The sequence below is a fragment of the Grampus griseus genome (genome assembly GCF_964374135.1).
Source record: "Grampus griseus genome assembly, chromosome: 10".
NCBI classification, from domain to species: domain Eukaryota; kingdom Metazoa; phylum Chordata; class Mammalia; order Artiodactyla; family Delphinidae; genus Grampus; species Grampus griseus.
The window spans coordinates 32088525-32110722 of record NC_139004.1 but is presented as its reverse complement, the minus strand read 5'-3'; the positions used below and the strand labels follow the sequence as shown (position 1 = coordinate 32110722).

Here is a 22198-nt window from a genome sequence, read left to right as displayed (position 1 = left end):
TTTGAGAGCCCCGTTACACTAGCTTCTTTGCCCTTTTCACATGCCTTTATTAGTTTTTGAGTGCCTCTGCTTTCTGGCATAAGATGTCCACACCTCACTTTGTACTTACTCTGACCCATATGTAGAATTAGCCATTTATGCAGGGAATTTCCTTTTAGTTGGGAATGTTAGTTAGAAATCATGATGTGGGTGCTATATGTACTTACTGCTACTAGGTTGAGTTTTTTTTTTTTTTTTTTTTTTTTGATTTCTTGTTGAGAATTAAGTATACAAGGGTAGAAGATGGAGAGGAAAGTGCTCTGTCTCCCTTTATGACTATCTACTCCTGTTTCTCAGAACTAATCATTGTTAACATACTTTTATATGTCCTTCCAGAAATTTTCTATGCATGTACATGCCCACATATGGGGCTATCTTAAACATACACATACGCAGACATACATAGAAAAGGGAATACGTTAGCTATACTGGGCTAAATTTTCCTTTCTCTATTTAACAAAATCTTGACATTGACATCTGTCCATATCAGCTGATATAGCTAGGTAATATTCCATTGTTTGGATATACTATTGATAGAGTCATTTTTTTTCTTAAGACTTTTTCCCATACAACTTAAATTTAATAAGCTTAATTTTGGTTAAGACCTCCGGGTGTCTATGGTAATCTTTCTTTATCAGCATGGTTAGAATACTGATAGAGATCTTTTTATATATTGAAAGGCTGTTAGATCTAGTTTTTTGTCTATACAGAAACCTCTTTGAGTCCTTTATTGGTGTTTGGAGCAGTAGATCTAGTTCAGCCTCATGATTTACAGATGAGAAAACTGAGATCCAATTGTTGTAGTACCATCCTTTGTAGCAAAAAGATCCAGTTCCAAAGAAGGCATTTGTATGTCATGTCTTTTAATCGTCAATCTGGAATGTTGCCTCGGTTTTTCTTTGACTTTCATGATCTTGACATTTTGAAGATTACAGGCCATTTATTTTGTAAATGTACATCAATTTGGGTTTGTCTGATACTCTTCATGATTAGAGTCAGGTTGCCTCTTTCACAGAAATATTGCAGAAATCACGTGTTCTCATTGTATCCTATCTAGTAGCATGTGATTTTGATTTGGTTCAATAACTCTTTAAGTTTGGTCACTTGATTAAGCGGATTTCTGCAAGGCTTCTCCACTGTAAAGTTACTCTTTTTCCCTCTTTAATCAGTAAGTATTTGGTGGGGAGATACTTTGAGACTATTAAATATCCTGTTTCTTATCAATGTTCAGTTTTTTAATTTATTTATATCAGTATATGTTCATGGAGCTCCATTATTCTTGTGGTCAAAATTGTTCTAGATTTGACCAGTGGGAGACCCTTCAAGATGTCTTTGTTGTTTTTCATGTCCCCATCATTCTTTGAGCACTTCCTTTTTCTTTCTGACACAAGATATTTTGGACACATCTTGGGCTTTTCCCTACCCCAGCCCTGAAATGAACCATTTCTCTAAGGAGCCTAGTTCTTTTTTAGTAGAGACTAATGTTCAGAAATAAGATACTAAGTGTGCCTGTTGCCATTGGTATGTCACTAATCCCAGGCTCTGTCAGTGGATCTATGTATCTGTAGGTCTCTCTAGTTCCAGTCCAACACCACAGGATTCTTTCTTGTTTTCTTCCTTTGCATATTTTAACTCCCTTCTCTGCTGATGTCATATGTGTCTATGTGTGGGGTCCATCCCAGGGGAGAACAGGTTGGTGCAGGTTTGAATGCTTTGTAGGAAGGCCTTGATTAAATTGACAGAGTTCTGAGAGCTTCCATTACTAGAAGAAGAAGTAGGAAGAATTGTGTTTTCAACAGTGTTCGTGGAATAGGCTTTTGGGAGTTTGGAGGAGTGGAGGTGGGATGACGGGAGGAGGAGTATATCTATTCCCTCAATGAAAGTGGTGCACTGAAAAGCTGTTTGCCTGTACTTGAAGATTAAGTGTGCCTGAAGGATTTGTGGATGAAACCAAGTCAGGGATGATCTCAGCAGAGTTTTCCTGTATGTGCATGGTGGAGTTTGGACTTGGATGTGTCAGTCTGGAGTTTCTTTGAGATATAAAATCATTTCACTAGAGCATGGAGGTATAGGTTAATCCATTCATACCTGTCCTGGGACTCTAACTGTATATTTAGAGGATGTATAGAATTAATGAAAAGGAAGGCACCTTGGGTAAGGGGATTGCCTCATGGTTTGAGGAGAGAACTTTCATTTTCATGACATCATCTAAAGGGTCACAAGGATACATTTATTAAGGATAGGCAACACCAAGAACAGCATTGGCCACTGCTTTTTAAAAATTGACTTGAAAAACTAATATAATAGGCAAAACATGTATTTTGTTGTGTCTCTCAAGAGGTACAAAAGTATATGCCATGAAAGGTACCCTCTCCCACTCATCCCTTAATTTCCCTGTTCCCTTATCCAGAGGTGACCACTGTTACTAGTTTCTTGGGTATTCATCTAGATATCATATGAATATCTAGATCCAAACATTTATACTTTTTTCAGTAAATGCTAGCATATCACATAAACTGTTTTCATCTTGCTTATTTCATTTAAAATTTGTCCGTCAGATTGTTAAATAACATATATAGAGAGAGCTGACTTTGTCTTATCTTTTTAATGGCTGGTTATTATTCTCTTGTATGGATGTTCTGTTCTTTACCTACTTGTCTTCTATTAGTAGACATTTAGGTTGTTTCTGGGACTATAAATAATACTGCATTATTATACTTTGTGTCTTTGTGCACGTGTAGAAGTATATACACAGGATACATTCCTAGAAGTAGAATTTTGGGGTGGAAGGATGCATGCATTTATTTCCTTTTAACAGCCGGTAGCAAAAACTTACAAATGAAAAGGAGATATAATACGCTAGTTGGAGGAGGAAAGGCAGAGTGGAAAACAAACAACAGAAACTGCTATAGTTATGATGGAAGAGATTGGAAAATGTCTTTCAGCCAGCCTTATGAGGGGAAGAAACCAGGGAGCAGAGGATAGGCTGTGGCAGCCAGAAAGAAGAGGCAGATTGGCCAATTCCCTGAACTACTGAAGAAAGAAAGCAGTATCTGGGGACCTGCACTTGGACAGACAAGTAGCCTGGAATGGGGGAGAGGGATATAATATATGACGGCCCCACTAGGACTCAAGTTTGAACCAGACTCTTAGAGGATATTTCTAAACTTTGTTGTGGCTTGAAGTTGGCCGACTCCAGGTTAAGGGCCCAGACTTCCACAAGACTGTCTAAAATACAGCTGCAAGTTTGGGGAACCCCAGAGCCATCCTCAGTTCTCATCAGCTGGCTACAAATTTCAGGCATCTCCATAGACTACTTGAGGTTGCATAATTCACTAGAACAACTCACAACTCAGGAAAATGCTGCACTTATGATTAAAGTTTTATCATAGCAAAAAGACACAAATCAGAACCAGCCAAAGGGCCAGATTTGCAAGTGCTAAGTTTTTGTTGTTCTCGGTGACATGTTATTATCCTCCTGGCACATTAATGCTTGACAACACACAGAGTATTGCCAACCAGGGAAGCTCACCCAAGCTTAGGTGTCCAGAGTTTTTATTGGGTTTCATTATATAGGCATGATTAATTGAATCATTGCCCACATGGCTCAATATCCAGCTCCACTTCCCTTCCCAGAGGTGGGGCTAATATTATGTGCCTGAAAACCCCAGCCCTTTAATTACGTGGTTGATTTTTCTGATATGGCCAACCTCCACTCTGTTATCTCGTTAGTATAAACTTTCAGATATGTGGGGGACGGGTGGGAGCATGACTAGCAAAGACACTGCTATCACATGGGAAATTTAGAGGATTTACAGGTTACCTCCTAGGAACCCTAGACAAAGGTCAGCCAAATTCTTTATCACACAGTTGTTGAGAAGGTAAATGAGGTCCTTTGTGTAGTGCTTTCCACAGTACTTGGTACATAGTAAACTCTTAGTAAATGGCCATGCTGGGGTCCTGAGGATGAATGTCTTATGCTAAAAGTAGGTGTTCCCGTGAAACCCAGGACCCTGATAAAATGACAATGGAGTCTATTACTTGGAAAGATGAAATATGGTTGTTGGAATTCTGGGAGAGTTTGTAAACTGACCCTTCAGGATAAAGGTGACTTATGTCTATAGGGTGGAGGTCGTCTTTAGCCAGAAAAAATGATATTCAGGAGTCTTTTATGTTTAGTACTTAGAAAAGGAGTCTGTGAAGGGAATTAGGTTAATTTTTCTGTTATTTGTTCATTGTTTCTAAAATTGTGTAGGTCCCAAATTATCTCTCTGAAGCCTCTGTGATGTCAGAAAAAGCTGTGTTTTCAGGCAGTGGGCTAATGTTTATATTTGTCTGTACTTAGTTCTCTATTAGGAAAAATGTAATCAAACCTGTCACTTGTTATTTCTTTCTAAATAGAGGTGGTTGTTTTTTTGTGGTTTTTTTAACATCTTTATTGGAGTATAATTGCTTTACAATGGTGTTAGTTTCTGCTTTATAAAAAAGTGAATCAGCTATACATATACATATATCCCCATATCTCCTCCGTCTTGCCTCTCCCTCCCACCCTCCCTATCCCACCCCTCTAGGTGATCACAAAGCACTGAGCTGATCTCCCTGTGCTATGCAGCTGCTTCCCACTAGCTATCTGTTTTACATTTGGTAGTGTATATATGTCCATGCCACTCTCTCACTTCGTCCCAGCTTACCCTTGCCTCTCCCCACGTCCTCAAGTCCATTCTCTACGTCTGCGTCTTTATCACCCTGTGAGGTGATTGTTATTAGGGGCAGTCATCTTAGTGTTGATGTTGATCATAGCTATGTATATTTTGACATCTCATAACCATTAAGAAAAATAAAATACTAGTAAAATATGAAATCATACTTTGGTGTATGGTTTACATTTTAACTTAAACTAAGCTAGATTTAGTTCCATTGTTTTTGTTGTATAGTTAAATTAAAAACATTCTTTTTTAACATTTAAAAACTTACTGCATGAATGTTATAGATTACCAGAATTTGGGGTTGGGAGTTACGCTGCCACCAGTTAGGAATATTCTTAGCATATGTTTCCAGATAGTACTTTATGATGCTTTATTATAAACTTTATTAAACAGTTTTGCTTGTTTAACTTTTTTTAACTCCAATTCTGTCAATAATGATGGATAAGGTTATGCTAAAAATAACAAACAACCCTACAATCTCAGAGACTTTAAATATCCAAAATACATTTATTATTCAGACTGTGTGACCAATTCAGATCAGTGGGGGTGATGAGTGGAGGGTTCTACTCTAGGTAGTTACTTCATACCATGTAACATCTCCATAAACTTCATGTTTTTAGGGTTCACCACAGCAAGGGAAGAGGAGGGTCTTGCACAGCAGATAAATTGCTCTGGCTCAGAAATGATGACCATGCCTACATCCCTTTAGCTAGAACTAGTTAGAAGGCCTCTGTCCAACTGCAAAACAGGGCAGGGAAGTGTAATTCTCCTATGTCTGTAAGAGATGCAAACTTGGAAGTGGATGAACATTAGAAGTGTTTTCAGTGATCTTCAGGGTTTGGGGGTTATTTTTCCTCCCTCACAGAGTTGTTAGGATAAAATGAGATAATGTGTATAAAAGCACTTGGGGAACTATAAGGAATTTTTTTTTTTTTTTTTCCCCCAGTACGCGGGCCTCTCACTGTTGTGGCCTCTCCCATTGCGGAGCACAGGCTCCGGACGCCCATGGCTCACGGGCCCAGCCGCTCCACGGCATGTGGGATCTTCCCGGACCGGGATACGAACCCGTGTCCCCTGCATCGGCAGGCGAACTCTCAACCACTGCGCCACCAGGGAAGCCCTATAAGGAATTTTTGTATGTAAGATTTTTTAAGCGCAATACTCAGTCTTAAAATACATTACTGAGCCATGAGTAATAAATATCTTAAGCAGAGGGATAGAGATGGTTTCATTCCTTTTCTGTTTGGAAATATAAAGCTCTAATATGGAAGAACCACTTATTTCTAGTAAGAAGAGTTGTTTGTTAGTTTCTTGCTTTTTAGAAAACTTGAACACTTGATCTCTTTTTAGGAGAGTTCTATTTTAAGACTGGTTTTTTTTTTTGGCTGCATTGGGTCTTCATTGCTGCATGCGGGCTTTCTCTAGTTGCGGCGAGCAGGGGCTACTCTTCGTTGTGGTGCACGGGCTTCTCATTGAGGTGGCTTCTCGTTGCAGAGCACAGGCTCTAGGTGCGCGGGCTTCAGTAGTTGCAGCATGTGGGCTCAGTAGTTGTGGCTCGCGGGCTCTAGAGCGCAGGCTCAGTTGTGGCACACAGGCTTAGCTGCTCTGTGGCATGTGGGATCTTCCCGGACCAGGGCTCGAACCCATGTCCCCTGCATTGGCAGGTGGATTCTTAACCACTGCGCCACCAGGGAAGTTCCTAAGACTGTTTCTTTTTAACATGAATGGTCCAGAGATTGAAATGAATGCTGTGTTAGTTTAAAAAATATTGGTTACCTCTAATTATGGATGTGACACATGAATGAAATTATACTGTATGTATTGTAAATGTGTCTTTTTTTCATGAAACAATTTGTCTTAGAGATCTTTCCCAGTCAGTATATATAAATCTCCATCATTCTTTTAACTGCTGTGTTTCCATAGTAAGGACAGGCCATGATTTATTTGATTGCCCTGTTTATTAATGAAATTAGAAATCGGTATATTTTAGGATTTTTTTTTTCTGTAGCAAACTGCACCACAAAGAATATTGTGTACCTATTTGTATACTTCTCTTTTTATACCCATTTCAGTATTTTCCAAGGGAGATACCTAGAAATAAAATTTCAATGCTGTATATTATCACTGTGGCCTTCAATATATTGGAATTTCCCTTGTCTACCTTGCTGTCTCCAACCTAGGAAAATAACAGGGAGTGGGAAGTTGATATCTCCTGGATAGGTTGGATTCCTGTGGTTGTCTAAAATGAATCTTGTATTCTTGGTTTGGATATTTGTGATCATTTTTATTTATTTATTTTTTATGCACCAGTTTGGTGCAAGATCGAACACAGGAGTATGTGGGGTATAATATCAACTTTACACGTATGCCTTTGTCCAGATGTTAGGAAATAATAGAGGTATGAATAGATTACTGGTAATCCTTTTGGGTAAGGTGACTTGGATTTATATCAACAAAATTTTCCTATTGATACCCTATTTGAGTTCTTTATTTTTTAGGGGAAAATGTATATATTTCAAAAGGCACAAATCTTAATTGTACATTTTTGACAATAGTTAACCTCATGTAACTCACATCCTCCCAAGATAGAGAACATTTTCATCTAACTAGAGATTTCCTTAACAGCTCCAGCCCTTAGGTAACCACTATTCTGATATTTTCACCTTAGATTAGTTTTGTCCATTCTAGAACTTCATCAAAATGAAATCATACTGTTTGGTGCCTGGCTTCTTTTACTCAGCATAATATATATCTGATTCATTCATGATCCTATGATTATTAGAAATTGTTTCCATTTTTATTGCTGAGTAGTTGTCCATTGTATGAGTGTATTGTAATTGCCCATAATCCATTGTACTACTGATGAACATTTGAGTTGTTTCAGTTTGAGGGTATCATAAATAAGCCTTCTATGACTTCTTTTTTATCAGCTCATTCTACTTTTTGGTAGATACTTTAAATATTTAGAGCTAAGGAAAATGGTTTATTTCATGAATCATATCAGCTTATGCCAACATTATATTAAATGCAACATATTAAAGTATTAGGCATTATTATTTTGTACTCGGCTATAAATCTGTGTGTTTAAAATACCAAATAAGGGAATTCCCTGGCGGTCCAGTGGTTGGGACTCCTCACTTCCACCTCAGGGGTCATAGGTTTGGTCCCTGGTTGGGGAACTAGATCCCACATGTTCCACGGCGCAGCCAAACAAAAGATAAGATAAAATACCAGATAATAAATCTTGCACTATTAAAAATCTTCAGCTTTTTATGAAACATTTTAGGAATATTAAGACACCATTAAAATAGGCTTTCCTAAACTGTTATCTAAGAGAAGGCACCCTTAGCTGGCTACAACCATTTGCAAAACAAGTCTTTTTGTGGACATATATTTAAATATTCATGGATAAATCTCCAGGAGTAGAATTGCTGTGTCAAGGGTCAGGTATATTTGAACTTGACAAGAAACTGCCAAAACTTTTTCTAAATTTTTTTTTGTTCCCACCAGTAATGTTCCACTTGCTCCATATTCTCACCAACATTTGATGTTGTCAGTCTTTTAAATTTTAGCTGTTCTATATAGTGATATCTCAATTTAATTTATCTTATCTTAATTTAATTTAAAATATTTCAGTTTAATTTTCTCTAATGACTAATGATGTTGGTGCAATTTTGCATGTGTTCATTGCCCATTTACCTAATGAAGTTTTTGTTCAAGTCTTTTGTCTGTTTTTTATTGGCTTCTGTATATTTTTTATTACTGAGTTTTGGAGTTCTTTATATGTTCTGTTTCTTTGTGTTTGTGGTGTTTTTTTTCGTCTGTGCTGTGCAGCTTATGGGATTTAGTTCCCCAACCAGGGATTGAATCCGGGGCTTCGGCAGTGAGAGAGCAGAGCCCTCACCACTGGACTGCCGGGAATTCTCTGGAGTTCTTTATGTGTTCTGGATACGAGTCCTTTGTCAGACATGTTTTGTGAATATTTTCTCCCAGTCTGTGACTTGCCTATATGGTGTCTTTTTTTTGGCTACACTGTGTCTTCGTTGCTGTTCGCAGGCTTTCTCTAGTTGCGGCAAGTGGGGGTACTCTTTGTTGTGGTGCGGTGGCTTCTCTTGTTGCAGAGCACGGGCTCTAGGCGTGCGGGCTTCAGTAGCTGTGGCACGCGGGCTCAGTAGTTGTGGTGCACGGGCATGTTCCATGATATGTGGGATCTTCCCGAACCAGGGATCGAACCCATGTTCCCTGCATTGGCAGGTGGATTCTTAACTACTGGGCCACCAGGGAAGTCCCTGTACGGTGTCTTCTGATGGCAGGGGTTTTAAATTTTGATGGAGTTTAACTTACCAACTTAAATTTTATGATTGTTTCCTGTGTTAAAGAAATGTCTGCCTTCTCCCAGGTGGCAAGGACATTCTCTCGGTTTTCTTCTATAAACTTTGAAATTTTAGATTTTATTTGTGGGTCTGTGATCTGTCTCAAAACTAATTTTTTTTTGTATGACTTGAGGTGTAGGGGTTGAGTTTCATTTACTTACTACATGTGGGGATCCAGTTGTTCTAGCACTGTTTATTCTTTTGCCCATTGAATTGCTTTGGTACCTTATCAAAAACCATTTGCCCATATGAGTGTGGGTGTATTTCAGAACACTCTAATCATTCCATTCATTGATATGGCTATTCGTATGCCAATAACCACATTAACTTGATTACTGTAACTTTGTAGTAAACTTTGAGTTGATTCCATTTTTGTTCCTTTAAAGTTTCATTTGTCTGTTTCAGATCTTTTGCATTTTATAAATTTTAGAATTAGCTTGTCAATGTTTATTTTTAAGAAAGACTGCTGAGATTATGATCAGGATTGCATTGAATCTATAGATCAATTTGGGAAGAATTGACGTTTTAACAATATTGAGTTTTCCAATCCATTAACATCTTATGTCTCTCCATTTATTGAGGTCTTCTTTAATCTCTTAACCGTGTTTTATGTTTTTATGTAGAATTTATACATACCTATGAGTATTTTATAATGGTATTCTTTTTTCTTAGTTTTAGTTTCTTAGTTTTTTTTTTTTTTTTTGGTGGTACGCGGGCCTCTCACTGCTGTGGCCTCTCCCATTGCGGAGCACAGGCTCCAGAAGCGCAGGCCCAGCCGCTCCGCGGCATGTGGGATCTTCCCGGACCGGGGCATGAACCCGTGTCCCCTGCATCGGCAGGCGGACTCTCAACCACTGCGCCACCAGGGAAGCCCCTAGTTTCTTAGTTTTAATTTCAGTTTTCTTCTGTGAATATAAAGAAATACAGTTGGGTTCTAATATTGATCTTGTGTCCTGTGACGTTGCTAAATTCGCTTAGTAGTTCTAGTAGTTTTTGTTATCTTCTGGGTTTTGTTCCTTAGGATTTTTGCATAATTGTGTCCTCTCTGAATGGACAGTTTTATTTGTTCCTTTACAGTCTTTCTGCCTTTTATTTTTTTGTGCCTTATTGCACTGGCGAAAGTAGGACATCCTTGCCTTGGATGGGAGGTATTCAGTCTTCTACTGTTAAATATGATGTTAGGTATAGTTTTCTGATATACACCCTTTATCTCATTGAGGACTTTCCCTTCTATTCCTAGTTTGCTGAGTGGTGTTTTTGTTTGGTTGTTTTTTGTTTTTTTATAAATGACTGAATGTTGTCAGGTGCTTTTATTACATCTATTGAGATTGTCATAATTTTCCTTTTTTATTCCATTAATGATTGCCTTGACTGATATTTTTCCAAATGGTTTTCATTACTGAGATAAACTCTACTTGATTATCATGTATTGTAACTTTTATATATTGCTGGATTCAGTTTGCTAGTGTTATTAAGGTGTTTTTGTGTCTGTACATTTCATGGATTACAGACACAAAAAAACCTTAATATAACACTGTCACTTATAGCATAAACCTGTCAGAACAGCAAGTGCAGAGATGGGGCAAGCTTTCAGGTTGCTTGATTCAGTGGCTCAATCATATCATTCAGGGCTCAGCTTCCTTCTCCCTGTCCTCTGCCATTCTTTTTTTTAAAAAAAATATTTTAGGGGCTTCCCTGGTGGCGCAGTGGTTGAGAGTCTGCCTGCCGATGCAGGGGACACTGGTTCATGCCTCGGTCCGGGAGGATCCCACATGCCGCGGAGCGGCTGGGCCCGTGAGCCATGGCCGCTGAGCCTGCGCGTCCAGAGCTTGTGCTCCGCAACGGGAGAGGCCACAGCAGTGAGAGGCCCACGTACCACAAAAAAATATATATATATTTTAATTTCATTGGAGTATAGTTGATTTACAATGATGTGTTAGTTTCAGGTGTACAGCAAAGTGATTCAGTTATACATACACATACATTTTTTAGATTCTTTTTTCATATAGGTTATCACAGAATATTGAGTAGAGTTCCCTGTGCTATATAGTAGGTCCTTGTTGGTTATCTGTCTTTTATATAGTAGTGTGTGTATGTTCATTCCAAGCTCCTGATTTATCACCACCACCCCCACACACGTTTCCCCTTTGGTAACCGTAAGTTTGTTTTGGATATCTGTACGTCTGTTTCTGTATTGTAAATAAGTTCATTTGTATGTTTTTTAAAAATTAAAAAAGAAAATAATAATATAAACCTGCACTTTCTTGTAATGTCTTCATCTGGTTTTGGTAGAGCAGAGTTATGCTGGCCTTATAAAATGAATTGAGAAGTATTCCTTTTTCCTATATTTTTGAAGAATTTGTATAAAATTGGTATGAGTTCTTCCTTCAGCATTTGAAGAATTTTCCAGTAAAACAAACCACTAAGGCCTGGTATTTTCTTCAGAGGAAGTTTTTGATAAATTTCTTTGATGCTTACTAGAGTTATTTAGAGCTTCATTTCATCTTGTGCAATTTTGGTACACTGTACTTTTCAGGAAATATGTTTCATTGTATAATGTCAAATTTATTGACATAGAGCTCTGCATATTTCCTTATGCTGTTGATATCTGTGGTATCTGTAGTGAGGTCCCCTCTTCCATTCTGATATTAGTAATTTGTGTTTTCTGTCTTTGAAAAGATTAATAAAACTGATTAAAGAATCAGTTTTTGGCTTTGTTAGTTTTCTTTTTTATCTGTTTTGTTTTTTTGATTTCTACTTTTATTCTTCTTTCTACTTAACTTTTGATTTAATGTGCTCATATTTTATTCTTTAATCCGTGGGTTATTTAGAAGCACATTGTTTCATTTTCATATATTTGAGACTTTCCTAGATATATTGTAACTGGTTTCTAACACAATTAAAGTTTTGTAAGTTTGCAATCTTTAAATTTATTGAGACTTGTTTTATGACTTAGCAACATGGTCAGTCTTGTACATTCCATATGCACTTGAAAAGAAGGTGTATTTTGCAGTTGCTGGATGAGTAATCTATAAATGTCAATTAGAACAAGGTGGTTGATTGTGCCATTCAGGTCTTCTATACTTACTGATTTTTATGACTAGTTCTTTCAGTTACTGAAAAAGGGGTATGAAAATCTCCAAATGTGATTGTGGATTTGTTTACTTCTTTTAGTTCTATCAGTTTATGTTTCATGTATCTAAAAGCTCTTTTATTAACCACATACATAGATATTTATAATTGCTATATACTGATATATTTTATCATTATGAAATATCAGTGACCTTTATTAATTCTTGTACTTAGTCCTTGTCTTAAGGTCTATTTTATCAGATGTTGATATAGCCACTCCTTTCATAACATATCAGTGTTATATATACTTTTTACCTTTTTCAGTGGTTGCCCTAGAATTTGTGATATATTACAACTAACCCAAGTCCACTTTGCCTGAGAAAGTTTTCCTTTCACCTTCACTTTTGAAGAATAATTTTGTAGGTACAGAATTCTAGGTTGGTAGGCATTTTTTCTTTCAACACTTGAAATATTTCACTCTGCTTTCCTGTTGCTTGCATGGTTTCTGAGGAAAAGTCAGATGTAATTCTTATCTTTGCTCTTCTGTAGGTAAGTTGTTTTTCTCTTCTGGCTTCTTTCAGGATTTTTTCTTTATCTTTGATTTTCTGTAGTTTGAAAATGATATGCCTAGGTACAAGGTTTTTTGGTGTTTATCCCACTTGATGTTCTTTGAACTTCCTGGATTTATGGTTTGGTGCCTGCTATTCATTTAGGGAAATTCTCAATAAATACTGTTTTCAATATTCTGTTCCTTTCTCTCGTTCCTCTCTTTCTTGTATTCCTATTACACATATGTTAAACCTTTTGTAGGTGTCCCATAGTTCGTGGCCATTCTGTTGTGTTTTCCTTCCAGTCTTTTTTCTCTTTGCTTTTCAGCCTTAGAGCTTTCTTTTTTCCCCCAAGACGTATATTTAAAGGTTTGATTTTTTTTAACTTTTTATTTTATACTTGAGTATAGCAGATTAACAATGTTGTGATTGTTTCAGGTGCACAGCAAAGGGAATCAGCCATACATGTACATGTATCCATTCTCCCCCAAATTCCCCTCCCATACATGAGCCTTAGAACTTTCTGTTGAGACATCCTTAAGCTCAGAGATTCTTTCCTCGGCTATATCCAATCTACCAATAAGTCCATCAAAGTCTGTCTTCATTTCTGTTTCAGTGTTTTTTGATCTCTGGCATTTCTTTTTGGTTCTTTCTTAGGATTTCAATCTCTGTTTATATTGCCCATCTGTTCTTGCAGGCTGTCTACTGTATCCATTAGAGCCGTTAGCATATTAATCATAATTGTTTTTAATTCCAGGTCTGGTAATTCCAATATCTGAGTCTGATTTTGATGCTTGCTCTGTCTCTTCAAACTGTATTTTTTCGTCTTTTAGTGTGTCTTATAATTTTTTCTTGATCGCTAGACATGTGATATACTGGGTAAAAGGGATCTTGTAAATAGTCCAAACATAGAGAACAGACTTGTGGTTGCCAAGGGAGAGGGGGGTGTGAGGGGGGAAGTGTTGGGAGTTTGGGCTTAGCAGATGCAATCCTATTGTATATAGGATGGATAAACAACAGGGTACATTATAACACAGGGAACTATATTCAATATCCTGTGATAAACCATAATGAAAAAGAATATATATATGTATAACTGAGTCACTTTGCTGTACAGCAGAAATTAACACAACACTGTAAATCAACTATACTTCAATAAAATTTAAAAAAAACAAAAAGCATCTGCTAGAAAATGTGTTACAGGAAAAAAAATAACGTGGTGGTAATGGGTCAGGGAGTAGAAGCATTCCATAGTCGTGTGATTAAGTCTCAGTCTTTTAGTGTGCCTGTACCTCTGAGCTGTGAACTTCACATGTGTTTCTCAATGCCCCTGCATTCCCCCTTTAGTTGGGATAGGATGGCTAGAGTGGGCTGGAATTGGGTATTTCCCTTCTTTCAGGTCAGTTTGACTGATAATACCCCAGCAGGTTAGGCTCTGATTAAATAGTTTCTTCTGCAGGCAGACTTTGTTAAGAATAGAATGCTCTGGAATATTTCAAAGTGGTTCCTTTTACCCATCTTCTGCTGGAAGCACGAGAGAATTTTTCTCTGATATTCACTGTGAGAACCTAGTAGAACTCCAGGAAATTAAAGTCACTAAAGTATGGGACCCCCAATGACCAGGTCGCTGGAAATTTTTTTTTTTTTTATGGCTGTGTTGAGTCTTCATTGCGGTGCACAAGCTTCTCATTGCGGTGGCTTCTCTTGTTGCGGAGCACGGGCTCTAGGCATGCGGGCTTCAGTAGTTGTGGCACACGGACTTCAGTAGTTGTGGCTCACGGGCTTCAGTAGTTGTGGCTCACAGGCTCTAGAGCTCAGGCTCAGTAGTTGTGGTGCACGGGCTTAGTTGCTCCACGACATGTGGGATCTTCCCAGACCAGGATCGAACCCGTGTCCCCTGCATTGGCAGGTGGATTCTTAACCACTGAGCCACCAGGGGAGTCCCCCTGGAATTTTTAATTTTTCAAACTTGATCACACTGAGCCTTCAACAGTTGGTTAATTACAGTTCATGTTTCCCTACCTCAGCACTGGTTCCTGTGGAGGTTTGTGCTAGTAGCTTTCTGCTCTCATAAGTTGTTATTCTCTGTGTTCACCTGTTGGTCTCTCCAATTTTGGGGTTAGCAGTTTGCCCTATGACTTCACTTGTCTTACTTGTCTAAGAAGAGTTGTTGATATTTCAGTTTGTTCAGCTTTTTACTGTTGTTAGGACAGAGTGGCGACCTCCAAACTTCTTACATGCTGGGCTGGAAACTGCAAGTCTGTGCTCATTTTTTTAAAGCATATTTTCCTGAATATAGAATTTTGGGTTGATACTTTCTTTTCCTTTTCAGTGTTTTAAAGATCCTGATCCACTCCTGACCTCTATGGTTTCTGATGATAAGTCAGCTTTTATTAGCATATCTATATTCCCTTATGTGAAATGTGTTGGCTTTCTCTAGCTGCCTTCAAGTGTTTTACTTTATCTTTGAATTTTAACAGTTTGATTATGATACGCCTAGCTATATGTTCTTTGTATTTATCTTCTTGAGGCTCCTTGAGTTTCTTGGATCTGTAAGTTGATGTCTTTAACCAAATTTGGGAAATTTAGGTTACTGTATCTTCAGATATATTTTCTGCCTTGTTTTTGCCGCTCTTGGGACTCCAGTTACAGTATAATTGAGGGACTGTAATTAGTACAGCAGTGCATATGTATAACCTATCAATATAAATTTATTAATATAAATATATATGTAATATGAGTATATTTACATATAGATAGATGGTGTGTGCTCTAAACATTCTAATAAAAGGGATCCATGATCAAGAGAGTTTGGAAATGGGTGCTTTCACCAACCCCCAACTTACCTTTAATATAATGGCATTTAACAACTGGTACAGTAACTATGCACATTTGTCTTTTCTGTTAAATGATGGGCTCCTAGAGGACAAGTCACTGGCTTTACTTTTCTTAATGATTATATAAAAATATAAAGACAATGGTTCTCAGATTTTTAAAAATCCAAAAATGTTATCTGTGAGAGGCAAAGTAAAACAGAAAGTCGCTAAAAATAGGAATAGAAACAGTGGAGAAAAATATACCAGGCAAAAAGTATGATACAAAAGAAAGCTAAAGGGCTTCCCTAGTGGCGCAGTGGTTGAGGGTCCGCCTGCCAATGCAGGGGACGCGGGTTCGTGCCCCGGTCCGGGAGGATCCCACATGCCGCGCAGCGGCTGGGCCCGTGAGCCATGGCCGCTGGGCCTGCGCGTCCGGAGCCTGTGCTCCGCAACGGGAGAGGCCACAACAGTGAGAGGCCCGCATACCACAAAAAAAAAAAGAAAGAAAGCTAAAGTAGCAGTTTCCATATTTGACAAATTTAATATTTATGGTAGAAAACGTAAGGGACACAGAAAGACAGCCCAATTAAAAAATGGGCAAAGGATTTGAATAGACATTTCTCTAAATGCTCTGGTTGGTTATAGTTGCACAACCTTGTAAATATATTAAGAACCACTAAGTTGTATACTTTAAGAAGGCGAATTTTATAATACGTGAATTATATCTCAATTGTAAATAAGTGATCTGGGGCTTCCCTGGTGGCGCAGTGGTTGAGAGTCCGCCTGCCGATGCAGAGGACATGGGTTTGTGCCCCAGTCCGGGAAGATCCCACATGCCGCGGAGCGGCTGGGCCCGTGAGCCATGGCCGCTGAGCCTGCGTGTCCGGAGCCTGTGCTCCACAACAGGAGAGGCCACAACAGTGAGAGGCCCGCGTACCGCAAAAATAAATAAATAAATAAAATAAAATAAAATAAAATAAAATAAAAAAGTGACCTGTATATTTTGTCTTAAAGACCAAACCTCACTTAATTCTCAAGGCTTAGAGCCATGCAGATTGTTCTCCCACTATATTTATTGCAAAAAGAATTAGAAACAAATAACAAAAGAGTAGGTTAAACAAAGTTTGAGAACTAACATTGCTAGAACTAACATTAAGTAATGTTGAGAACTAACATTAAGTAAAAGAAAATCACTGAAAGTACTGAGGAAATTTAGAAACAGAACTGAATATAAGATTACATGTTGAAATTTGGGGGGCATAGCTAAAGTAGTATTTAGAAGGAAATGTATAACTTTAAAATGTTTGCCCAAAAAAAGAAAGGTTAAAAATAAACTATACAAACATACATTTCCTGGCTGTGTCTGCCTAGAAAAGGGCCTAGAAACAATGAAACTACCATAGCAGTGAGCATACCTGGTACCCAAATACTGGTTTCTAAATACCATTGTCCAATAAAAAGAATCAGAGTTCCATGGAGGAATGATTGATTCCAGGGCTGGGACAAGGAAGATAAAAAATAAGCCTGGAACATGTTATGTTGCCAGAGGTAAGAAAGTCCTCAAAAAGGAACAGGGCCTGTTGAAAGGGCATGGGGACCAAACTGAAAGAGTTCCCAATGGCCATAGCTAAAACAATTTGGGTAATGAAATAAGTAATGATAGTATTAAATTATAACCCATAGAATAAAATAAATATCCATGAGTCCATACTCTTTGAGTAAATAAGCGGGAGAGAAGGGATGTTTTCAGTAGTTTTCCTGTATTGAAGAGTTACAGTTAATAAATAAAACAGAAAATCATCATTAGGCAAGTAACACAGTAATAATTGTAGTCTAGATCCATTGATAGATGCTAAAGCTAGTGGATGAAATTTTGAGGAGAAATAGGAGGATGTTTGCATAGTCACAGAGTATCTCCCCAAATATATTTAATTACAAAAGGAACAATAACAACTTTACAGTGAAGAAATCTGGCAGACACCATCTTAATGAAGTGAGCAAAGGTAACATCACCAGTAATAAAGCATATCAAATCAACACGTGCCCCATGTTATGATGCACTGAGAAAGACACAGCATCATTCCTCTGGTGTTTTTGCCAAAAATGCATAACTCAGTCTAATCATGAAAACATCACAAATGCAAATTGTGGAACATCTGCAAAATAACTAACCAGTACTCTTCAAAAGGGTTATGGTCTCAAAGTCAAGAAAAGACTGGGGAACTGTCAATCTTTTGGAGATTAGAGGAGATTAAGGAGAAATTACATTTAATGTAATGTGGGAGCCTATGTTGGATCCAGAAAAGAAAAAAAGGACCTTAGTGGGAAAACCAATGATATTTGAATAAGGTCTGTAGTTAATAATATTGTACCAATGTTTTTGGTACAATTTCCTTGTCCAATTTCCTTGTACTATGGTTAACATTAAGGAAAGCTTGGTAAGGGTGTAAAGGAACTCTACTATTTTTGCAATTTTTCTATAAATAAAATTATTTCAAAGATAAAAAAGAAAAATAAGGTAAACATTGAGTTCAGGAAGTTTGTAGAAATAGAACAATTGAGCACACTCAAAGGAAAAAGAAGAAAGGAAATAAAAAGATCAGAAAATGAAGCAAAAGTAAAAAGTTGAGATACTTACTCTCTGGAATTATTAAGGTAGTCTTCTGAGAAGACTGAGTAAGAAAAGAGAAGATACACATATATAAAATTCAGAATGAAGATTGAGACGTACACTCACTGCATTCCTTTTAGTGATGTCATTTCTTGCCGAAGCTGGGCCCTCTCCGTTGTTGTGATTAAAAAGCAAATACCTGTGGAATAAGAAATGAGGGTGGCAGTATCCAGTCTGATTCTAAGATTTGAGAAATTGTGCAGTGCCTAACAGGTACTAAGTTCTTTGAGTCTAACTGTTTGATAAATAGAATGATTAGGTGTTTCATTTGGTCTAGTGATACCCTGAAAGAAACTGTTGAGACACTAAAGATGCCATGAACTAAGAAAGTTTGACAACCTCTGAAATATGAGAATTATGAATAAGTAAATGCTAAAAAGAAATTGAAAATGTAGATGAAATGGATAGATTTGTAGGAAAATGATAGGCAACTTGAATATAGTATGAAAACATTGGAATGGTAATCAAAGATCTTCCCTCCCAAAAATCGCATACCTGGATGTCTGTGTATGGGTAAGTTCTATCAAATTTTGAAGGAACAGTTAATTCCTTTCTTAAACAAGTTACTGCAGAAACGAGGGAAAGAGTGAAAACTGCCTAACTCTTTATGCAGCTACTTAATAAGCTTGATTTGAAACCCTGATAAATTCAAGAGGAGATATTATAAAGCCATTTCCCTTATTAATGTAGATGAAAGGGATCCTAAATAAAATATTAGCTATCTGAATCCAAGAATATACTAAAAGAGTCATGCATCATGATCAAATGGAATTTAGTTTAACAATCCAAAGGTAGTTCATCTTTAAAACAATTATTGATGTAATTCACCATTTTAATAGTTGAGAAAAGAAAAATGTTTTTCTGATTTGATTCAGAAAAGCATTTCATGTATTTCAATTATTGTTTGTGATTTAATTCTTAGCAAACGAAGAATATATAAGGGAACTTTATTGAGTATTTGTATATTAGATTTTTAAAGTTTTTTATTATAGACAGTTTCAAACATAATAAAGGTAGGGTGAGTGGTACAATAGACGTGACAGGTAATCATTGCTCAGCTTCAGCAATTATCAATATATGGCAACTCTTTTTAATCTATATACACACACATACACTCTCATACACTTTTTTCCTGCCCTGCTAGATTATTTGGAAGCATATTCCAGACAACATGCTCTTTTTAATCAATACTGAGTATGTACCTTTTTTCTCTATAACCATTAATATCCTAAAATAATTAACACTAATTCCTTAATATTATCTGCTGTCTAGCAGAGTTGAAATTGTCCTGATTGACTCATAACTGTGAATTTAGAGTTCACACATTGCATTTGGCTGTTATTCTTCGTTTTTTCTTTTAAACTATAATAGCTCTTTTACCTCTTTCCTTCCTTCTTTTTTCCATTATGTTACTAAGAAACCAGGTCATTTGTTCTATGGAATTTTCCACATTCTAGATTTGGCTGATGGTGGCCCCATGGTGTTGCTTAAATGTTTCTTTTTTCCCTGTCTTTCCTCGAAACAGGTAGTTAGGCTTGATTAACTTCTATTATTGGGGGGGGTGGATAATAATTTCATAATTATTGATGCTTAACTTTTTTTTAACGAACTTTATTATTATTTTTATTTTTTTTTTGCGGTACGCGGGCCTCTCACTGTTGTGGCCTCTCCCGTTGCGGAGCACAGGCTCCAGATGCGCAGGCTCAGTGGCCATGGCTCACGGGCCTAGCCGCTCTGTGGCATGTGGGATCTTCCCGGACCGGGGCACGAACCCGTGTCCCCTGCATCAGCAGGCTGACTCTCAACCACTGCGCCACCAGGGAAGCCCAACTTTATTATTTTTATTTATTTTTGGCGGCATTCGGTCTTCGTTGCTGCGCGGGCTTTTTCTAGTTGGCAGGGAACAGGGGCCACTCTTCGTTGTGGTGCACGGGCTTCTCTTTACGGTGGCTTCTCTTGTTGTGGAGCACAGGCTCTAGGCACGCGGGCTTCAGTAGTTGTGGCATGTGGGCTCAGTAGTTGTGGCTCAAGGTCTCTAGAGCACAGGCTCAGTAGTTGTGGCGCACGGGCTTAGTTGCTCCACGGCATGTGGGATCTTCCTGGACCAGGGCTCGAACCTGTGTCCCCTGCATTGGCAGGTAGATTCTTAACCACTACGCCACCAAGGAAGCCTGATGCATAACTTCTTAATATCAGGAAGTATATGATGCTTGGCTGCTTTTGTTAAAATTGATCAGTGGGTTTAGGCACCTGGCACAAGTAACCATCGTGAAGGTCTCCAGCAGCCTCTTATTTATTGATGTTTTTTGCCGCGCCCTGTGGCATGTGGGATCTTAGTTCCCCAACCAGGGATTTAACCTGTGCCCCCTGCGTTGGAAGCACGGAGTCTTAACCACTGCCAGGGAAGTCCCTCCATCAGCCTTTTTGCCTAATGTTTTAGCAGTCACTGATGCTTGCTGCCTGGATCGTTATTCATTAGGGGGTAGCAAAATGTTGCTACTCTAATTTATCATCTCTTCTTTGTTTATGAGCTAGTCTTTTATGAAAGAAACAGTCCTCATCGATCCTTCGATAACCCTGAGGCACAGTTTATATAGGAAAGACAAGATAAATGCTTGATTCTTTCTAGAAGAGCACTTTCTTAGTAAACCTACAATGAACATAATACTTAGATGTGTTTACTTTAATACCTAAAGTAAGAAAAGGATGCCTACTATTACTGCTTTTGTTTAACATATTACTAGAAGTCCTTGTCAACAGTATAAGGGAAGAAGAATAACTATTGTAAGGAAAAAGATAAAATTGTCATTATGTACAGACTATACACATTTACTTCAGGGGAATAAAACAGAATCGGCAAACTATTAAAACTGCCTTGAGTTCATCAAGGGTCTTAAAAATCAATACTATTTCTTTTCATCATCCTTAACCAGCTAGAAAATGAAATTTTTAAAAAATGTGTATCATTAAAACAACAAAACCTAGAAAGTACCTAGATATTAGTCTAATCAAGAATACACAGGACTCATTAAGAAAAATTTTAAACTTCAATAAAAGATATAGGAAATAATCATGGACATGATAATTTACTCTTATCAATAAATTCCAAATAATCTCTGTCAAAATTTTAGCTGGGTATTTTCGAGGAACTCTGTAAACTTATTGTGTAGGAGAATAAATAATAATTCATGAATAGTTAAATCAACCTTTAAAGAAGGAGAATAATGGGGAATTTACCCTATCAGATATTAAGATATATCAATACTACAAAAAGCCATAGTAATACCGTGTGGAATAGTATAAGAACAAACAAATAGATCACTCTTAGAGAGCTTAGATAATAGACCCAAGGATATATGGGAAACTTAATATGTTATATAGGTGACAGCACAATCAATAGGTAAAAGTTACGTTGTTTAGTAAATGGTTTTAGAAAAAGCAGCTCATTATATATGGAGAAGTAAAACAGTATCTCTATCCTGTGTCATATGCAAAGGTAGATTCCAGATGGATTAAACACCTAAATGGGGAAGGTAAAACCAAAAGGTTTAATAGAAGAAAATTATTTTCTTTAAAAACATATATATTTTTGTGACCTAGGGTTGGGGAAGGAACTTCTAAAACCTCAAAGCACAAACGAATTTTTGTGTAAATTTAATTGCATCAAAATAGGGAGCTCTATTTAACAAAGGACCCCATGGGCAAAACTAATATACATGTGACAAATGGGAGACAATATTTGCAATGTTTAAATTGCCAAGTGATTAATGTCCTCTATACTAGATTATATAGGAAACTCCTGCAAATAAACAAGATAAAGAAAGCAATCCCAGCAGAAAAATGGGCAAAGGATATAAACAGGCAGTTTATAGAAAAGGAAATCCTCAAAGCAGTAAGCATATGAAGAGTTGCTCAAATGTATTAGCAGTCAGAGAAATACAAATTAAAACAGTAAGATAGGGGCTTCCCTGGT

At 37.4% G+C, this 22198-nt stretch overlaps 1 protein-coding gene across 4 annotated transcripts in view; it reads left to right on the top strand.

Moving 5' to 3' along the window:
* UBR2 (ubiquitin protein ligase E3 component n-recognin 2) overlaps positions 1-22198 on the top strand; it is a 115540-nt gene that overhangs the window by 10237 nt on the left and 83105 nt on the right. The window lies entirely within an intron of this gene.